We start from the raw sequence: 20,253 nt of genomic DNA, 5'->3' as shown, positions 1-20,253 counted from the left end.
GCTCAAAGAGAGGATTGGAGAAGAAGGATTTGTGGTAGAAGAGGGGATTGGGGGGGAGGATTTGTGTTAGAAGAGGGGATTGGAGGGGGAGGATTTGTGTTAGAAGAGGGGATTGGAGGGGGAGGATTTGTGTTAGAAGAGGTGATTGGAGGGGGAGGATTTGTGCTAGAAGAGGGGATTGGAGGGGGAGGATTTGTGCTAGAAGAGGGGATGGATTTGTGGTAGAAGAGGGGATTGGAGGGGAAGGATTTGTGGTAGAAGAGTGGATTGGAGGGGGAGGATTTGTGCTAGAAGAGGGGATTGGAGGGGAGGAGTTGTACTAGAAGAGGGGATTGGAGGAGAAGGATTTGTGCTAGAAGAGGGGATTGAGGGGGGGGTGCTTTATGAGAGGATTGGTGGGGGAAGAATTTGGGGTAGAAGAGGGGATTGGAGGGGGAACGATTTGTGCTCAAAGAGAGGATTGGAGAAGAAGGATTTGTGGTAGAAGAGGGGATTGGGGGGGGGGGATTTGTGTTAGAAGAGGGGATTGGAGGGGGAGGATTTGTGTTAGAAGAGGTGATTGGAGGGGGAGGATTTGTGGTAGAAGAGGGGATTGGAGGAGAAGGATTTGTGCTAGAAGAGGGAATTGGGGGGGTGTGCTTTATGAGAGGATTGGAGGGGGAAGAATTTGGGGTAGGAGAAGGGATTGGAGGGGGAACGATTTGTGCTCAAAGAGAGGATTGGAGAAGAAGGATTTGTGGTAGAAGAGGGGATTGGAGGGGGAGGATTTGTGTTAGAAGAGGGGATTGGAGGGGGAGGATTTGTGTTAGAAGAGGGGATTGGAGGGGGAGGATTTGTGTTAGAAGAGGGGATTGGAGGGGGAGGATTTGTGTTAGAAGAGGTGATTGGAGGGGGAGGAATTGTGGTAGAAGAGGGGATTGGAGGAGAAGGATTTGTGCTAAAAGAGGGGATTGGAGGGGTAAACTGTGTGCAAGAAGGAGGAGGGATTGTTGGAGGGGGGAGGATTTGTGTTAGAAGGAGGAGGAGGGGAGGTTGAAGGGGGGACGATTTATGCTAGAAAAGGGGATTGGAGGCGAAGGATTCATGCTAGAAGAGGGGATTGGAGGGGGGGGGGTGGTCTGTGCTAGAAGTAGGGCGGATGGTTAAAAGGTGGAGGATTTGTGCAAGAAGAGGGGATTGGAGGGGGAGGATTTGTGCTAAAAGAGGGGATTGGAGGGGGAGGGTTTGTGCTGGAAGAGAGGGTTTGTAGGGGGGGACGGAGATAGTGGAAGGAAAAGGGTCTGATTTATGAGTCCACTCACCTCCTGTCAAACTGAACTATTCAATTCAATAGACCTGCACTGCAACTGCAAGCACAATATAGAATACAGGAAAAACAAAACATTGCCCCAACCCAGGATTGCTTCCTAAACATTGAACATTGACTGCTTACTTTCCCTCTAAAAAGCAATTTCCACAAATCAAATTCAGAGCATTGGCTAGTGTGAACCTAGCCTAAAGAAAAACTTTTGCCTAGCTTGGAATTGGCAAATACAATTGAGATAGAATATCCCAGCAATTACCGTATATGTATAATTTAGGTAATGAGAGGAACATTTTTCATGGCTGAAATTGCATCTTGTGTAATGGCTAGTTGGTGTCTGGAAGTAGGACATTCTCAGAGAAAGGCCTAATTTCCTGGCTCAGCCCCAAAAATGTTGAAGAACTTGTTTTTTTTTTCTCTCTAGAACAAATCCAAAGTAACAATGTATTGCTTTTTTTGCTTTATATATGTATTATTGAACTTTGCCCTTCACCTAAATTTCCCCTTTAATGTGTCTGTTGGTCTCTCTCCGAAGACAAAAAATTCCATCTGCCCAAGTCTCCTCCGGAAACAAAAGTCTTCAACACATGGGGTGAGATCTCAATCCGGAATGCCGAAGGAAGCCCTCACCGTTCCCTAATCAAGACCAGTTCTCCGGCAGAGCGAGAGATCCATGTTCTTTACATAAACTTGCCTGGGGTACATATGTTTTTGGAAAAAGACACACTTGCTGGCTCCAAGAAGAAGCGGTTAGAGAAAATTGAAGCTATTTAAGCGTGCGACTCATTAAGTCTTGTTGTCAGATGTTAAACCTTCTGAGCTATTGGCTCCAATTTAAATCATTCACGAACAAGTGGAGATATAGGCGTTGAAAGGTCTACGGCTGCTCCCAGCTCGGAGAAACACAGCACACTTGTGTACACTGTGGTCAATTTTTGCATTTTGGCTAGACATCCCTCTTGCTCGGTGCCGGAGCCCAGCTCGCTTTTTAAAAGCAAAATCACTACGGCTTCAAGTAAGGGGGGGGAAGTTGGCCCAGGATCGATGGCCTCGCCATGGACTTCCTTTCAAATAAAGAACTAGCCACTTTTTGTCATGGAAGTCTTAAAACTTTTTGACCAACAAGTTGAACACAAATGGAGGGGCGGTTCCTCTCTCACCCAAGGTCTTCCAAGGCTCTGAGATCTTCAGTCTGTTCCTACTGAGGAGAATGTGGACCGGCCATTGGAATCTGTATTAGCATTGGGTCCAAGTTGGCACCTAAAAAAAGGAACCCAAAACTAGAATAGGCAGACCAGTGCCAGCTCCTTACTAAATGTTGTATTCAATTTTCTTATGTCTGAAATTGTTTGCTACGTACTATAACTAAATTATATATTTTTTTTTCACAGGTGTCTCCAACTCAAGTTACTTTTATTTTATAGCCAAGCTGTCTGCAAATTTTTTTTAGGGCGTCAGACGTTTAGAACATTTTCCAGAGTGAAAGAAAAACAAGTTAACAAATGTAAGGTATATTCTACTGGTTGCACGGGTTTATGGGAAACACTCTGAAAAATAACTAATGGTAAGAGTGACATCATAAAGCCTATGACATCATAAAATTATTTAGGTATAGCACAGTTGCATTGCAAAACAAAGTATCACTTTTCACTGTACAGTATTGACAATCATGGATAGTGCTCTAGAGTTGTGGTTCTCAACCGTACCAAGACCGGGGCCCGATACATTCTTCTGCTGGCCCTGGAGATGATAAGGTTTCTGGAGGGTGCTGGGACTAACTGTGGGTGGTAAGGTCTCCCCAGGAGGCTGAGGGGTTTGCAGGTGCACTGTTGGACAATGAAGGGATCTGCGGGAGCTGGGAGACACTGTTGGAGGTTTGGGACACCATGGGGGACCTGCAGGCCATGCAGCAAGTTTGGGGATGCTGTAAAGCTCTGGGTGGTACTGTGAAGCACTATGAGAGGGGCACTGTGGACCATTGCGGGAGGTTGGGGGGGAGGGGTGTTGTGGGGAATGGTAGTTCTGGAAGGATTATGGGACTCTGCAGTAGACTTGGTGGCCCTGTAGATGATGAGGTTTAAGGAGGGTGCTGGGGCCAACTGTGGGGGAGGGGGGGGTCTCTCCAGGAGACTGAGCGTTTTGACTGTAGGGATACTGTTGGAGATTGTGGACACCACAGGGGAACTGGAGGCTCTGCAGCAAGCTAGGGGATGCTGTAAAGCTCTGGGTAGTCCTGTGGAAGGTGGGGGGACACTGTAGGTTCTGAGGGCTCTCAGGGTGTCTGGAAGCACTATAAGAGTCTGAGGGGCACTGTGGACCATTATGGGTTGTTTGGGGGGGTACTGTGGGGGATGGGGGTTCTGGATGGAGTTATGGGACTCTGCAGCAGACTTGGTGGCCTTGTGGATGATGAGGTTTCTGGACAGAGCTGGGGCCAACTGCGTGGGTGAGGTCTCTCCAGGAGACTGAGTTGCACTGTTGGAGACTGTAGGGATCTTCGGGCCTGTGGAACACTGTGGGAGGTTGGGGACACCATGGGGGAACTAGGGGTCCTGCTTCAAGCTAGGAGATGCCGTAGGGCTCTGGGTGGAGCTGTGGGAGGTTGGGAGACACTGTGGGTGCTGAGGGCTCTCAGGGGGTCTGGGAGCACTATGACAGGGTAAAGGGAACTGTGGACCATTATGGGAGGTTGGGGGTGGGGGGTACTGTTGGGGATGGGGGTTTGTTTTTTTATTTATGCTGTAGGATTAAAAGAGAAAACAAAAACATCACACAGACCCCTGCGAAGGGCCCCCAAATACTTTTTTGGATGTTGAGACCTAAAAATGTGCTGTCAAGAAGTGACCTCTTCACTCCTGGTTACAGTGATGTCATCGCGCTTCAATACAACAGGAAGCGTCCTCTCTTCCTCCCCATATTTTTTTTGGCACCAGTATGGCATCTGACATCACTATTAGGCAGTCCATGATTGCGCATATGGCCCATGTGATGTCCTATTGAGCCTGCCCCTCTTTCCTTTTTATGGTGGAAGACATTTTTGGCCAACTGCTCTGCTTGATTGATCCAGGAAGGTTCGTAACACCCTGGATAATGCAAGCAGATTGAAGAAGGTATACATCTATAGGCTCCACCAAATATAGGTGAGATTCTGGACTATCTAAGCCTATCCTTACTGTTTCAGCTGGATTGGATATTTGGTATATATATATTTTTCTAGTTTATTTATATTTTTTTGATGCTTTGCCAGCTTACTGGCCTACATACATTTTCATTGCCTCTTTGAGGGTATTGGGTTTCTTTTTTCCTTGTGCCTCAATTCCTTTTAATGGCCTTATACACTTACAAGATTATTGTTTTTTTTAAGCCTTTTTTTAGCTGTGAAGATATTATGAGATATTTATATTTACACAATTTATATTTTTTGGTATATCTACATCCTTTTTTGGGCTAGTATTGGCTTGGCACTCTTTATGTCATACCTTGCATCTGGTGGCACCATTGCCGGCCTTTGGGTCATTTGTTTTAGATTTGGCTGATTACTTTTTGGATACTTGATTACTGCACTATAAGGTATAATGGTGAGCTGTAATGGACAATTGTATTTGGTATTTTATCATTGTATTTGGTATTGGTGGTTGCATATTTTAGTTAATTCCTTTGGTCTGCAGATGAATGAAAAGAATGATACAAAAGTAACAATTTGCTACATTGTATCTTTCTACACTTGTGTCCGAGCATTGTTTTTTTCTTTAAACCCTGATTCTGACTGCTTTTTCGAATGCTGCAGCTGCCGACACCTTCTCTGAGTATACAGTGATCACGGTTTTGATTAATCAAAGCCAACAATTGCTGTATACCGAGGATAAAAGGGGGGGGGGGAGCAGGGCAGGAAGACTGGATGTACTACATGTCCTGTGTATAGTGAAGCAGTTTTTTGGGAATGTCTGAAACTAGTTAAAGTTGAAGTTTTGGCGACGTTTGTAATATAGCTAATGTTTTATAGTTATATAGTATACGATATATTTACATTTCTTGTTTTGATGCCTTAAAAATCTGGCATAGGGTACTAACATTTTTTTGGATTCTCTTATTTTATGGTTTAGAGCCCGTTAATGCGTTATGTTGCATGATAACATGTATTGTGTTAAGGAAACCCATTAAAATGAATGAGCTGGCAACACGCCCTAACATGGTGAAAATTGGACGTGTGGCCCCCATTTTTTGGAACGCAACTCATGGCAATGCACTACCTTGCACCAGGCATTCTACAACGCAGGTGCTTTTCCTTAGCACAGTGGTCTCCAAACTGTGGCCTGGTGACCAGAAGTGGCCCTTTGCTTGCTTTTATCTGGCCCTTGGGGCATTACTTCATCCACTGACACCAATATTTGGGCATATGCCTTCCCAGTGACACCAATGCAGGGGCACAATTTCTTTGAATGATAACAGCAATGGGGCACAATGGGGTTCCTCCCAATGACACCAACAATGATGCAGAATTCCTCCCAATGACACCAACAATGGGGCACAAATCCATCCACTGACACCAATGATGGGGCTCTATTTCTCCCACTGACACCATTAATGAGGCATTTGTCCTCCCACTGACAACAATGAAGTTGCAAAATTGCTCCTAATGATACCAACAATGGGGCACTATTCTTCCCACTGACATCAATGATGGGGCACCATCTCTCCCACTGACAAGAGTGATGGGGCACTATTCCTTCCATTGACACCAATAGGGATGAGCCGAACACCCCCCGGTTCGGTTCGCACCAGAACCCGCGAACGGACCGAAAGTTCGCACGAACGTTAGAACCCCATTGACGTCTATGGGACTCGAACGTTCGAAATCAAAAGTGCTCATTTTAAAGGCTAATTTGCATGGTATTGTCCTAAAAAGGGTTTGGGGACCCGGGTCCTAACCCAGGGGACATGTATCAATGCAAAAAAAACTTTTAAAAACGGCCGTTTTTTCGGGAGCAGTGATTTTAATGATGCTTAAAGTAAAAAAAAAAAGTGAAATATTCCTTTAAATATCGTACCTGAGGGGTGTCTATAGTATGCCTGTAAAGTGACGCGTGTTTCCCATGTTTAGAACAGTCCCTGCACCAAATGTCATTTTTAAAGGAAAAAATCTCATTTAAAACTGCTTGCGGGTTTAATGTCATGTCGGGTCATGGCAATATGGATGAAAATCAGTGAGACAAACGGCATGGGTACCCCCCAGTCCATTACCAGGCCCTTTGGATCTTGTATGGATATTAAGGGGAACCCCGCACCCAAATTAAAATAAGGAAAGGTGTGGGGCCACCAGGCCCTATATACTCTGAACAGCAGTATACAGGCGGTGCAAACAAGACAGGGACTGTAGGTTTGTTGTTAAGTAGAATCTGTTTGTAATTTTGAACATTTTTAACGTGTTTAGCTCCAGCCAAAAAATCTTTTCTAAGCTTTTTGGAAAACATAGGGAAGGGTTATCACCCCTGTGACATTTGTTTTGCTGTCTTTCCTCCTCTTCAGAAGATTTCACCTCACTTTTTTGTCCCAATGAAAAATGTTTTTTGAAAATTTGGGTTTTTTTGTGGAACAAGGATTGGAAAGCATCAGTGGAAAGGAGAAATTGTTTTCCCATATTAACTCTTACAGGAGAGAATTTCCCTTCCTAGGGGTAGATTTCATCTCACTTCCTGTTGTCTCCTTCCGTTTGCAAGTAGGAGTCGTTTGTAAGTTAGATGTTTGAAAGTAGGGTCCTGCCCTATATACTCAGCAGAAATTTGGGCCTTAGGTGTTGCTGTGGCCACAACACTAAGCCCTCACAGGGCCCTGCTGTGAAATATTAGATCAAGAATTGTAATTACATGCCCCTGTTGAACAGGAGCTGAAAAATTAGGCCTTAGGCACTGGTGCTGGTGCCACAACACTGCAACCCCTCACAGACACTCTAGTTGGAACGCAGGAACGAGCCCTGCTGCAAAGTATTGCTTCAAAAATTGTAATTACACACCCCTGTTAGACAGGGGCAGAAAAATTGGGCCTTAGGCACTGGTGCTGGTGCCACAACACTGCAACCCCTCACAGACACTCTAGTTGGAACGCAGGAACGAGCCCTGCTGCAAAGTATTGCTTCAAAAATTGTAATTACACGCCCCTGTTAGACAGGGGCAGAAAAATTGGGCCTTAGGCACTGGTGCTGGTGCCACAACACTGCAACCCCTCACAGACACTCTAGTTGGAACGCAGGAACGAGCCCTGCTGCAAAGTATTGCTTCAAAAATTGTAATTACGCGCCCCTGTTAGACAGGGGCAGAAAAATTGGGCCTTAGGCACTGGTGCTGGTGCCACAACACTGCAACCCCTCACAGACACTCTAGTTGGAACGCAGGAACGAGCCCTGCTGCAAAGTATTGCTTCAAAAATTGTAATTACACGCCCCTGTTAGACAGGGGCAGAAAAATTGGGCCTTAGGCACTGGTGCTGGTGCCACAACACTGCAACCCCTCACAGACACTCTAGTTGGAATGCAGGAACGAGCCCTGCTGCAAAGTATTACATCAAAAATTGTAATTACACGCCCCTGTTAAACAGGGGCTGAAAAATTGTGCCTTAGGCACTGGTGGTGGCGCCCAGAACCAAAAATGTTCTTACAAGCTATCAGCGTGATGATTGAGGAGGAAGAGGATAATTACTCAGGGATAGTCACTCAGCATCAGCATAGGCAGTCTTTGAAGGGATCTGAGATTTCAAAAAAATTATTCGGTTACATCAGCATCAGGTGCTTGGTAGCTGGTGGTGATCCAAGACTCATTCATTTTTATGAAGGTCAGCCGATCGACTGAGTCGGTGGACAGACGCACCCTGTGATCGGTTACCACGCCTCCAGCAGCACTGAATGTGCGTTCCGAAAGAACGCTGGATGCAGGACAGGCCAGTAGCTCAATTGCATACTGTGCAAGCTCTGGCCAGTGATCCATCCTCAAGACCCAGTAACCCAGAGGATTTTCGGTGGGAAAGGTGTCCAAGTCTGATCTTGCCCCTAGGTATTCCTGCACCATGTAAAACAGACGCTGGCGATGGTTGCTGGAACCGATCATACCTTGGGGCTGCGGACCAAAAAATTGTCTGAACGCATCGGTCAGACGGCCACCTTCTCCACCGCTCCTTCTTTGACTGACCGAAGCCTCAGCAACACGTTGTCCAGAAACAGGTGTTTGTAACCTCCCAGTCTCTGGGAACGCGTTGCACAGACCTTTCTGCAAGGCCTCCCGAAGATGTTTCATCCTCTGCTCCCTCTGCGATGGCAAGATAAGGTCCGCAACCTTACCCTTGTAACGTGGATCAAGGAGGGTTGCCAGCCAGTATTGGTCCTTCTCCTTGATACCACGAATACGAGGATCCTTACGCAGGCTTTGCAGGATCAGGGAGGCCATGCAGCGTAGGTTTGCTGAGGCATTCGGTCCGGAGTCCTCTGGGTCACTAAGGACAACAACGTCCGCAGCCACCTCCTCCCAGCCACGTACAAGTCCATGTGTTCCTTGGGACTGATCCCTTAAAGACTGCTGCTGATGCTGAGTGCCAGGCTCCACCTCCATACTGACACAATCTTCCTCCTCCTCCTCCTCCTCCTCGTCCTCTTCCTGTGTGATCGGCGGGCACGCAGGAACACTGTCTGGATAAAGGGGGCCTTGAGAGCTAAGGAAGTCCTCCTCTTCCTGCCTCTGTTCTGCCTCAAGTGCCCTGTCCATTATTCCACGCAGCGTGTGCTCCAACAGGTGGACAAGGGGGACAGTGTCACTGATGCATGCACTGTCACTGCTCACCATCCTCGTGGCCTCCTCGAATGGTGACAGGACAGTGCATGCATCCCTGATCATGGCCCACTGGCGTGGGGAAAAAAAAACAAGCTCCCCTGACCCTGTCCTGGTGCCATAGTCGCACAGGTACTCATTGATGGCCCTCTGCTGCGTGTGCAGCCGCTGCAGCATGGCCAACGTTGAGTTCCACCTGGTGGGCATGTCACAGATTAGGCGGTTCTTGGGCAGGTTAAACTCCTTTTGGAGGTCCGTCAGCCGAGCACTGGCATTATATGACCGGCGGAAATGCACACAGACTTTCCTGGCCTGCCTCAGGACATAATGTAAGCCCGGGTACCTGCCCAAGAACCGCTGCACCACCAAGTTAAGGATGTGAGCCAAACAGGGCACATGGGTCATTTGTCCCTGTCGGAGGGCAGAGAGGAGGTTGGTGCCATTGTCGCAAACCACCATTCCTGCCTTAAGTTGGCGTGGCGTCAACCACCTCTGAACCTGCCCCTGCAGAGCTGACAGAACCTCTGCCCCAGTGTGGCTCCTGTCCCCCAAGCACACCAGCTCAAGCACCGCATGGCATCTTTTGGCCTGCGTACTTGCGTAGCCCCTTGAACGCCTACGGAGCACCGCTGGTTCCGAGGAAGAGGCCATGGAGGAAGAAGAAGAGGAGGAGGTGGAGGAGAGAGGTGTGTCACAATCAGCATTTTGGAGGCGTGGTGGCGGAACAACCTCCAACACTACTGCACCTTGTCCTGCATCCTTCCCAGCTGCCAGCAGAGTCACCCAATGCGCCGTGAAACTTAGGTAACGTCCCTGTCCATGCCTGCTGGACCATGAGTCAGCGGTAATATGCACCTTACCGCTGACTGCCCTGTCCAGCGAGGCATGGACATTGCCTTCCACATGCCGGTAGAGAGCCGGAATCGCCTTCCGTGAGAAAAAGTGGCGTTTGGGTACCTGCCACTGAGGAACCGCACATTCCACAAACTCACGGAAGGGGGCAGAGTCTACCAACTGAAAAGGCAGCAGTTGAAGTGCTAGCAATTTTGCCAAGCTAGCATTCAACCGCTGGGCATGTGGATGGCTGGGAGCAAACTTCTTTCGGCGGTGCAGCAGCTGGGGCAGGGAAATTTGCCTGGTACAATCTGACGTCGGTGTACCAAAAGCAGATTGCCCACAAGTACTTGACTGTGACACACCTAATTCTACACCTTCATTCCTCTCACTGCAGGTCTCAGAGAGGACTGAAGGTCTAGTGGGGTTGGAAATCTCAGCTGATGAGGAGCAAGGAGAGATCCTCTTTGTTCTTTGGTGTGGGTCTTTTAGATACGCTTGCCAACGAACTGCATGGCAGGTCAACATATGTCTGGTCAAGCATGTGGTACCCAAGCGGGAGATGTTTTGGCCACGCGAGATACGCTTGAGACATATGTTGCAAATAGCAGCGGTGCTATCTGATGCACTCGTCTCAAAAAAGGCCCACACCAAAGAACTTTTTGAATAACGCGCAGAGACTGCAGCGCCCTGCACATGTGGAGCTTTGGGGTGTGATGCAGTCAATGTGCTGCCCTTAGGCTGGCTCCTGGAGGGCATCCTGCCTCGTTGGTGATGTGCCGCCGCCTCCTCCTCCTCCTCCTCCTCCTCCTCCTCTCTCCTATCAGGCACCCACGTTGAGTCAGTGACCTCATCATCCCCTCCCTCCTCATCACTAGAGCAAACCTGGCAGTATGCTGCAGCAGGGGGAGCATGACTGCCAGATTGCTGTCCTTCTTGGGCACCCCCTCTGTCCGTGCTCATGTTACTGCCTTCATCGAGCTCAGTATCGTCATCAGAGCCTTCCAAACGCTGGGCATCCTCCTGGAGCATGTACCCAACACTGTGGTCAAACAGTTCGAGGGAATCCTCAGGAGGACATGGTGGGGCTAGGGAAGGATTGAGCTGAGGGAAGAGGCCGCTGCTTTGCCAGACAAAGCACCCTGGGCATGGGTGAGAGAGGATGAGGAGGATGAGGACGGCTTGGTCATCCACTCGACCAAGTCTTCCGCATGTTGCGGCTCAACACGGCCAGCTGCCGAAAAAAAGGCCAAGCGTGTCCCATGGCCACGTGCTGATGAGGATGCACCGTCTCCACGACCAGCACTAGACACAGAGCCTGCTTGCCCTCTCTTATTGGCTTGTGACTGTCTGCCTCTCCTTCTTGGCCTTCCAGACATACTAATGGCCTGTAGCTGCACTAAGCTGGGATAGAACACCTGTAATTTTCTTCAGGTAGCTTTATATACTGTAACCAGACAAGCCTGCCTGTCAGTAGGAAGATAACAGGAACGGATCTAGCTGAACACTGTGAGCAGGACGCACTGCACTAAATGTAAATAGTCTAGAAGATAACAGGAACGGATCTAGCTGAACACTGTGAGCAGGACGCACTGCACTAAATGTAAATAGCAGGAACGGATCTAGCTGAACACTGTGAGCAGGACGCACTGCACTAAATGTAAATAGCAGGAACGGATCTAGCTGAACACTGTGAGCAGGACACACTGCACTAAATGTAAATAACAGGAACGGATCTAGCTGAACACTGTGAGCAGGACGCACTGCACTAAATGTAAATAGCAGGAACGGCTCTAGCTGAACACTGTGAGCAGGACGCACTGCACTAAATGTAAATAGTCTAGAAGATAACAGGAACGGATCTAGCTGAACACTGTGAGCAGGACGCACTGCACTAAATGTAAATAGCAGGAACGGATCTAGCTGAACACTGTGAGCAGGACGCACTGCACTAAATGTAAATTGCAGGAACGGATCTAGCTGAACACTGTGAGCAGGACGCACTGCACTAAATGTAAATAGCAGGAACGGATCTAGCTGAACACTGTGAGCAGGACGCACTGCACTAAATGTAAATAGTCTAGAAGATAACAGGAACGGATCTAGCTGAACACTGTGAGCAGGACGCACTGCACTAAATGTAAATAGTCTAGAAGATAACAGGAACGGATCTAGCTAAACTGAATACAGTGTATATATATATATATGCAACACCTGGGATGCATATATATACACAATACACTGTAAGTGCAGCTAACTGACTGACTGTTCTGCCTAATCTATCTAACTCAAATCAAATGACACTGTCTCTCTCTCTCTCTATCTCTCAGCACACCGGAACACACACTACACAGGGCCGCCGTGCAGGCGGCCTTATATAGTGTGGGGTGTGTACTAAATCCCCTGAGCCATAATTGGCCAAAGCCACCCTGGCTTTGGCCAATTACAGCTCTCTCTACTGACGGCGCAGTGATTGGCCAAGCATGCGGGTCATAGTGCATGCTTGGCCAATCATCAGCCAGCAATGCACTGCGATGCCGCAGTGAATTATGGGCCGTGACGCGCCACACGAATTTAGCGCGAACGGCCCATATCGTTCGCAATTCGGCGAACGGGCGAACAGCCGATGTTCGAGTCGAACATGGGTTCGACTCGAACACGAAGCTCATCCCTAGACACCAATAATGAGGCACTACTCCTTCCACTGACACCAATGATGGGGCACCATTCCTCCCACTGACACCAATGATAGGGCACTATTCCTCCCACTGACACCAATGATGGGACACCATTCCTCCCACTGACACCAATTTTAGGCACCATTCCTCCCACTGACACCAATGATGAGGCACTATTCCTCTCACTGACACCAATGATGGGGCAGCATTCCTCCCACTGGCACCAATGATAAGGCACCATTCCTCCCACTGACACCAATGATAAGGCACCATTCCTTCCACTGACACCAATGATGGGGCACTATTCCTCTCACTGACACCAATGATGGGACACTATTCCTCTCACTGACACCAATGATGGGGCACCATTCCTCCCACTGGCACCAATGATAAGGCACCATTCCTCCCACTGACACCAATGATGGGGCACCATTCCTCCAACTGACACCAATTTTAGGCGCTATTCCTCTCACTGACGCCAAAGGTGGGGCACCATTCCTCCCACTGACACCAATTTTAGGCGCTATTCCTTTCACTGACACCAATGATGGGGCACTATTCCTCCCACTGACACCAATTTTAGGCACCATTCCTCCCACCATTCCTCCCACTGATACCAATGATAGGGCACTGTTGCTCACATTGACACCAATATTGAGGCACTCCTCCTTTCACTGACACTAATGATGGGGCACCATTCCTCCAACTGACACCAATGATGGGGCACCATTCCTCCCATTGACACCAATGATGGGGCACCATTCCTCCCATTGACACCAATGATGGGGCACCATTCCTCCCATTGACACCCATGATGGGGCACCATTCCTCCCATTGACACCAATGATGGGGCACCATTCCTCCCACTGACACCAATGATGGGGCACCATTCCTCCCATTGACACCAATGATGGGGCACCATTCCCCCCAATGACATCAATGATGGGCTACTTTTCCTCCCACTGATATCAATGATGGGGCACTGTTTCTCACATTGACACCAATATTGAGGCACTCCTCCTTTCACTGACACCAATGATGGGGCACCATTCCTCCCACTGACACCAATAATAGAGGACTATTCCTCCCACTGACACCAATTACGAGGCATTGTTTACTCCCATTTACACCTGGACATTTTCTACTCCCACCGGGCTTTGACATTCAGCCACGTTGACCATAATAAAGGGTCCCATGTTGGGAGTAAAGGGCCCTGTGATCAGCGGTAAGAGCCCCAGTTGGGGGCTAGGGGGGCCCTTCATGGTTTCTGGCACCAGGGCCCTGAAGGTTCTAGTCACACCTCTGCTTTGCCTTATCCTCTTGCAGACCCTGTACAGCTGAGCTCAGACTAAGAGAAGGAGAAGCAGCATGAGGAGCCAATCAGTTGTGCTCCAGAGCAGGGAGCACACTAATAGGACAAAGGAGCAGAGTGACAGAGAGATGACCTGGTCAATCTGATGCTTGTCCTTTCACTGTCCAATCAGAGGTTGGGGGGGGGGGGTCAAGACCTGTAAGTGTTACTGAACTGCAGCAGAGAAAAATCATGCCTCCTGCCCTCCTAGGACTGTGCTGGGTGGCAGGGCTGTGTAAACCTCAGGACTGGATGGACAGAAATACAAATCCTTTTCGGCAGGTAAGACAATCTCCTTTATATGCATTTCTATATGGGGCTCAGCTCTTTGCCCAGAGTTCTGCTTTAAGTTGGCATTGGCACACGTTGCCGCATTGCCAAGCGCCATTTTTTTCATCCAGCAGGAACCGCGGCTGATTAAATGGCGGGTCAGCGCCATGTCCCCCTTTCACCTTTAAAATGCATGTTAGCATCGCAGAGACCAGAATGCTGACGCTACACAGCCAGTACCAGTCTACCGCAGCCGGCTGGAGACATATCTCCCTCCGTAGGTGTCGGTGAAAAGCCGCCTGTCAGGCCCCGCGCGGCACAATCTGTTTATATATATATATTTCTTCCTTATTTATAGAAGGTAGAGCGCTGGCTCGCACATTAGAAAGTGATACGCGTGAGGTTTGTTTTTTTTCTAATTCGCTCGCAGGGAATGTAAAACGATTTTTAATGTCTCTGAATAAAATCCACTGTTCCCGCATAATTTACAACCGGCGCAGACTGGCCGAAGGGGCGCTTATTGATTCAAGTTATTTTCACATTCGAAAAGAAATGTAGAAATAAAGAAGAGAAAATAAAAACGGTAAAGTAACCGATGAGGAGCGACATTGAGAGCCCATTAATGATGTGCATGAAAACGCACGCTTTAGTGCGCATTGCCACAACGCAGCGGTGGCCCCTAATTCCGGGTGCACCTCCCACGTATTCATGCATCCGGCCCCCCAATCTGTATGCGGGGCACCGGACACATGGATTCCAATGGTTTTTTTTTTTTTTTAAACACATGATTAGAACCTGAGGCTCTAATAGGCTTCAAAAAAGGGTGGGCTCGGGGCGCAGAATACTGTGCCCCTGAGCCCACCCAGTTGTTTGACAATAGCGAAAGAATATTCATTATTGTCACACTGATTCTCCTCCTGAGACCCGTTTCCCGATTGGCTGAAAGGAGAAGCGACCCTATTGGCCTAGGAAGAGGAAGAGGGAGGAGACGCACGGCCGCCATAATGCCGAGGAGGAGACGCAGGGGAAGCCGCCACCCGGTGCCTGTGCCATAGATGGGGTAAGTGTGGGGCTGGTAACCGACCAACCAAGCATCCGGGGGGGGGGTGTGAGTGACCCAACCGACCGGGGGAGGGGGGGTAGCTGTGGGTGCATTGTTTACCCCCCAAAAAAAATAGCCGCCACTGCCACAACGCACGGGAAAATACCTACTCATGTGCGCTGAGTTGCCGTTCTTTGTGAATAGCACCCAACGCATTGCACAGTAGAGCCCAGCCTATTGTAAAATGACAGTTTCCTAATCTTGTGTGGCAGGGCTGAGACATTAGTTGGGGGGGGGGGGGCGGCCGCCCTGGGCACTGTAGTATCATGTGAGGTGGGGCGGGCAATACAAGGAGATGGGGGGGAGGGGATTTGTGATAAGAAGGGGAATTTGGGGATCGGTAGGGGGTAAGAATTGTTCTAGGAGGGGAAATTTAAAGAAGTGTGCCAGGAGTGATGATTTTGGGGCATTTGTGTTGGGAGGGGGGACGGGGAGGAGGGGGGTTTGGGGGGGTTTGTATTATATAAATAAATTGGTGTAGGGGATTTTTTTTTTGGAGGGGGGATTTGTGCTAGTAGGAATATTTGGGGGGTATTTTTTTTGCTAGGAGGGGAAATTTGTGTGCGGGGATTATTGTTAGGTTGGGGGATTGGGGAGGGGAATTTGTGCTGGAAGGGGGGGGGGGGGTTGGAGTGGAGGGAAAGGATTTGTGCTTGGATGGGGAAATGTGAGGGGTAGAGGATTTGTCTTGGGGGGAATTTGTTTTTTTTTTTAAGGGGGGGGGTGGATTTGTGCTTGGGGCATATGGGGAGAGAAGGGATTTGAGCTGGGGGGAAATGGGGGGTGGGACATTTGAGCTGGGAGGGGTGATTTCAGCACAGGGGTGGATTTGTATTAGTAGGAGGGGGTATTTTTGCTTAGGGGGCGAGCATACAGATTAGTGCTTGTATTTTTTTGGGGGGGGGGGATTTTCACTGATGCATAATGCTCATACATCTTGGGGGGGCGCAATTTGGCATGTCCATCCTAGGCTCTAGATGACCTTGCCTAGCACTGCTGGGTGGATGTCATATGGGCCACGTAGTGGACACAGCAGAAGGCCGATCATTGTACCGGACTGGCCTCGGCACCTTGTGATAGCTGTGGCCAATCACAGTGGTAGCCGCACGTTGAAACAATCCCAATAATCTTAAATGTATGACAACCTCAGCCTAGGCTCCAAACAGGCCACGTCCTCAATGTGTTTCACTTCACCCCTTAAAGCCTAATCATGGGGATTAAGGATCCCCATAATTAAGTTCCAAGGGGAAGAGCAAAACGTAGCCTGGTTGGAGCCTAGGCTGAGGTTGCCATACATTTAAGATTGATGGAATTGTTTTGATGTGCAGCTACAGGGAGATTCTCTTCAATACTTAGTGATGGTAGGGGCCGGGACAAGCTCCCTCCTGAGCCAGCACTCACAGCAGTGGATACCGAGGACTTGCACCCCTCCTAAAACTTGAGTGGCTCACATAGCAGGTTCCTTTGGATCTCTGTGATTGGTCACAGTGATCACATATTACAGGGGCCTAACACAGCGGGCCTGTTTCATGTGATAGCTGTAGCCAATTACAGCTATACACAACAGTAGACAATGGCACATGAATGGATGCCATTCTTAAAAATGATTGCTTATGACAGCAATCGGATCATCACTGTAATAAGTAATCAAAGTGGAAGAAAAATCCTGATCACCTCCCCAGAGCAGTAGAGTGTCACTATGTCACCATCCCTGTGCTGAGCTCCAGGGTCTGTACAGGGCCGGATTTGTCACAAGGCCACGGAGGCCAGGCCTCGGGGCAGCAGTGGTGCAGGGGCGGCGCCGCTTCTGCGGCGACTTCGCGGCCGCCCCCCCTTTAGGGCAGCCCATTAAAGCCTATTAGGGGGCACTGGCACCGATACCCGTAGAAAAGATGGCCACGCAACTGCGCATGCGCCGTTCCGAAGCCAGCCGGGCTCGGGAAAGCTCGTACACGCTCGGTTGGGTGGCGCATGCGCAGTAGCGTGATTGCGCCGCCCGGCGCCATTTTTGAAAAAATCGTAGGTAGTAATGTCAGCAGTGCGGTGGCGGGGGGAGAGAGATGACATCTCTCATTGCCCGCACCGCTGTTCCTCCATCTGATGGCAGGCAGCATGGCAAATGACATCCCCAGCTGGTGGCAGACAGTGTGGCAAGTGACATGCCCATCTGGTGGCAGGCAGCGTGGCAAGTGACATCCCCATCTGGTGGCAGGCATAGTGGCAAGTGACCTCCCCTATCTGGTGGCAGGCAGCGTGGCAAGTGACATCCCCATCTTGTGGCAGGCATAGTGGCAAGTGACCTCACCTATCTGGTGGCAGGCAGCGTGGCAAGTGACTTCCCTATCTGGTGGCAGACATAGTGGCAAGTGACCTCCCCTATCTGGTGGCAGGCAGCGTGGCAAGTGACATCCCCAGCTGGTGGCAGGCAGCGTGGCAAGTGACATCCCTAGCTGGTGGCAGGCAGCGTGGCAAGTGACTTCCCTATCTGGTGGCAGGCAGCGTGGCAAGTGACTTCCCCATCTGGTGGCAGGCAGCATGGCAAGTGACTTCCCCATCTGGTGGCAGGCAGCGTGGCAAGTGACTTCCACATCTGGTGGCAGGTAGCATGGCAAGTGACTTCCCCATCTGGTGGCAGGCAGCGTGGCAAGTGACATCCCCATCTGGTGGCAGGCATAGTGGCAAGTGACATCTCCATCTGGTGGCAGGCATAGTGGCAAGTGACATCTCCATCTCGTGGCAGGCAGCGTGTCAAGTGACAAGAGATTGTGGCAAGTGACATGCTCAGGGCTCCCAATGATTCTGCATTATGGTGAGTTGAACTATTTTATTTTATATTACAATGTAATGATAGAAATAATGTTTTTCAATCATCCTGACACCATAACAACCATGGTGCCCGGGGATGATTGAAGCACTAACACCATCCATTGCCCTGAAAAATTGCCCACGAAAAATCCTTACCCCTCGCGCGCTTACCCTGAAGTATTTTCAGTCTGTACAATTAAAGCCAATTATTTTCAGTGTTCTCGTGTGTGGAGATATGTTTTTAATTGAACTATTGTAGCAGTCATCGATAAAGGATGAGAATGGTGGTGTGTGTGTGTGTGTGGGGGGGGGGGGGGCATTGAAGGACTCGGCCTTGGGGCGGCAAAGGGAGTAAATCCGGGCCTGGGTCTGTACACCCGCTGTGCCCATTATGAGGGGTTCCCACCATCCCTATGCTGAGTTCCCGGGTCTGTACACCTTCTGGGCCCATTATGAGGGGTTGCCACTATCCCTATGCTGAGTTCCCGGGTCTGTACACCCGCTGTGCCCATTATGAGGGGTTCCCACCATCCCTGAGCTAAGTTTCCAGGTCTGTACACCCGCTGTGCCCATTATGAGGGGTTCCCACCATCCCTGAGCTAAGTTTCCAGGTCTGTACACCTGCTGTGCCCATTATGAGGGGTTCCCACCATCCATGTGCTGAGTTCCTGGGTCTGCACACCTGTTGTGCCCATTATGAGGGGTTCTCACCATCCCTGCCCTGACTTCCTGGGTCTGTACACCTGCTGTGCCCATTATGAGGGGTTCCCATCATCCCTATGATGAGTTCCCAGGTCTCTACATCTGCTGTGCCCAATTTGAGGGGTTCCACCCAATGCTGGGTTTGTAGTATATTTTATATTATGGAGAATGTAACTGGAGGTGAACACACAAAGGTGGGGGAGAACATCTGACCCCCCCCCCCCCCCAGGCGGGCAGGAGTTGGACTTAACGCAGACATATAAAAAGCCAGGGACTGACTCCACCCACCTGGCTCCACTTATCTCCACTTTGTGGGTGGAGTGACCCTTTAACATACAATGTATCATACATGTGATACCTCCGGTGATTGTCAGGACGTTGTGTAGATCATTAATCTCCATCCTCCCTGCATGGTGTCTATACATATTGATCTTATTAAATCCTTCCTGCGCTCCCCTCTACACACCGAGCCGAGGACGTCTCATTACCGCCTCGTCTCACCGGCTCACCTGGGCGCCGGCTGTCCAGGAAACTCATTTCTTACCTCCATCCAGATAACGATCGCTCAGGACATTTCTGCTGAGATTCTGATTTCCTCAGAAACCAAACCCGTATGTTAAAGGGAACCTGTCATGGGAGCAAATGATGGCCATTCCAGTTACCTGGCTGCCACTAAGTCCCATAGCACAGTAATCTGGCCATACGCAAGATTTCACAAAAACCAACATTCGTATGGAAATTCTCAGTACCTTCGATGACTTGACGAATGTTGTTCAAAAGTGCTTTGAAATTTTTCAGTTGCTTTTAATATTCGATTTTGGCTGTATGGCATTTCCGGAACCAAAACCACATTCACTGTTAGAAATTCTTTTCATTTGAGAAAAAAACTTCTATCCCGCTCCTTCGAATTGTTTCGTCAAAAACAAACGTCAACTTCTCCCCACTGACCATTGGAAAATCAGACAAACGTTCTTAAAATTATATTAAAGGTACATTTTTTTTTATTTTTCTAAAATAACACATGTTATACCCACCTACTCTGTGTAATGGTTTAGCCCTAATCCTCCTCATCTGGGGTTCCCAACCGGAGCTTATGGTCCCCCTTCGTTGAGTACCTCCCCTATCACGCTGCCTACTAGGGGCCTACTTGTGAGGGGCTCGACCCTGAGTCCTGCAACTTGGCCCCGGTCTCAGCATCTCTCTGGAAGATATTGGTGACATAGCCTTCCCAGGGCACCTCTGTGAGGTCCAGGCTACATCACCAGTGCCTCACTATGCCAGGAACAGGGTGGGGGGGGGGTGAGTTTAAACCAAACGTCTGATTTTAGATATAACTTCAAGTGGTTCGAAGAAGGAAGGATACCACACTTCTAAAAACCCATGTGTATGTTTAAGTG

The sequence above is a fragment of the Aquarana catesbeiana genome, linkage group LG12, assembly GCF_042186555.1.
Source record: "Aquarana catesbeiana isolate 2022-GZ linkage group LG12, ASM4218655v1, whole genome shotgun sequence".
NCBI lineage: Eukaryota > Metazoa > Chordata > Amphibia > Anura > Ranidae > Aquarana > Aquarana catesbeiana.
The sequence above is the reverse complement of the archived record's forward strand: the minus strand, read 5'-3'. Positions refer to the sequence as shown.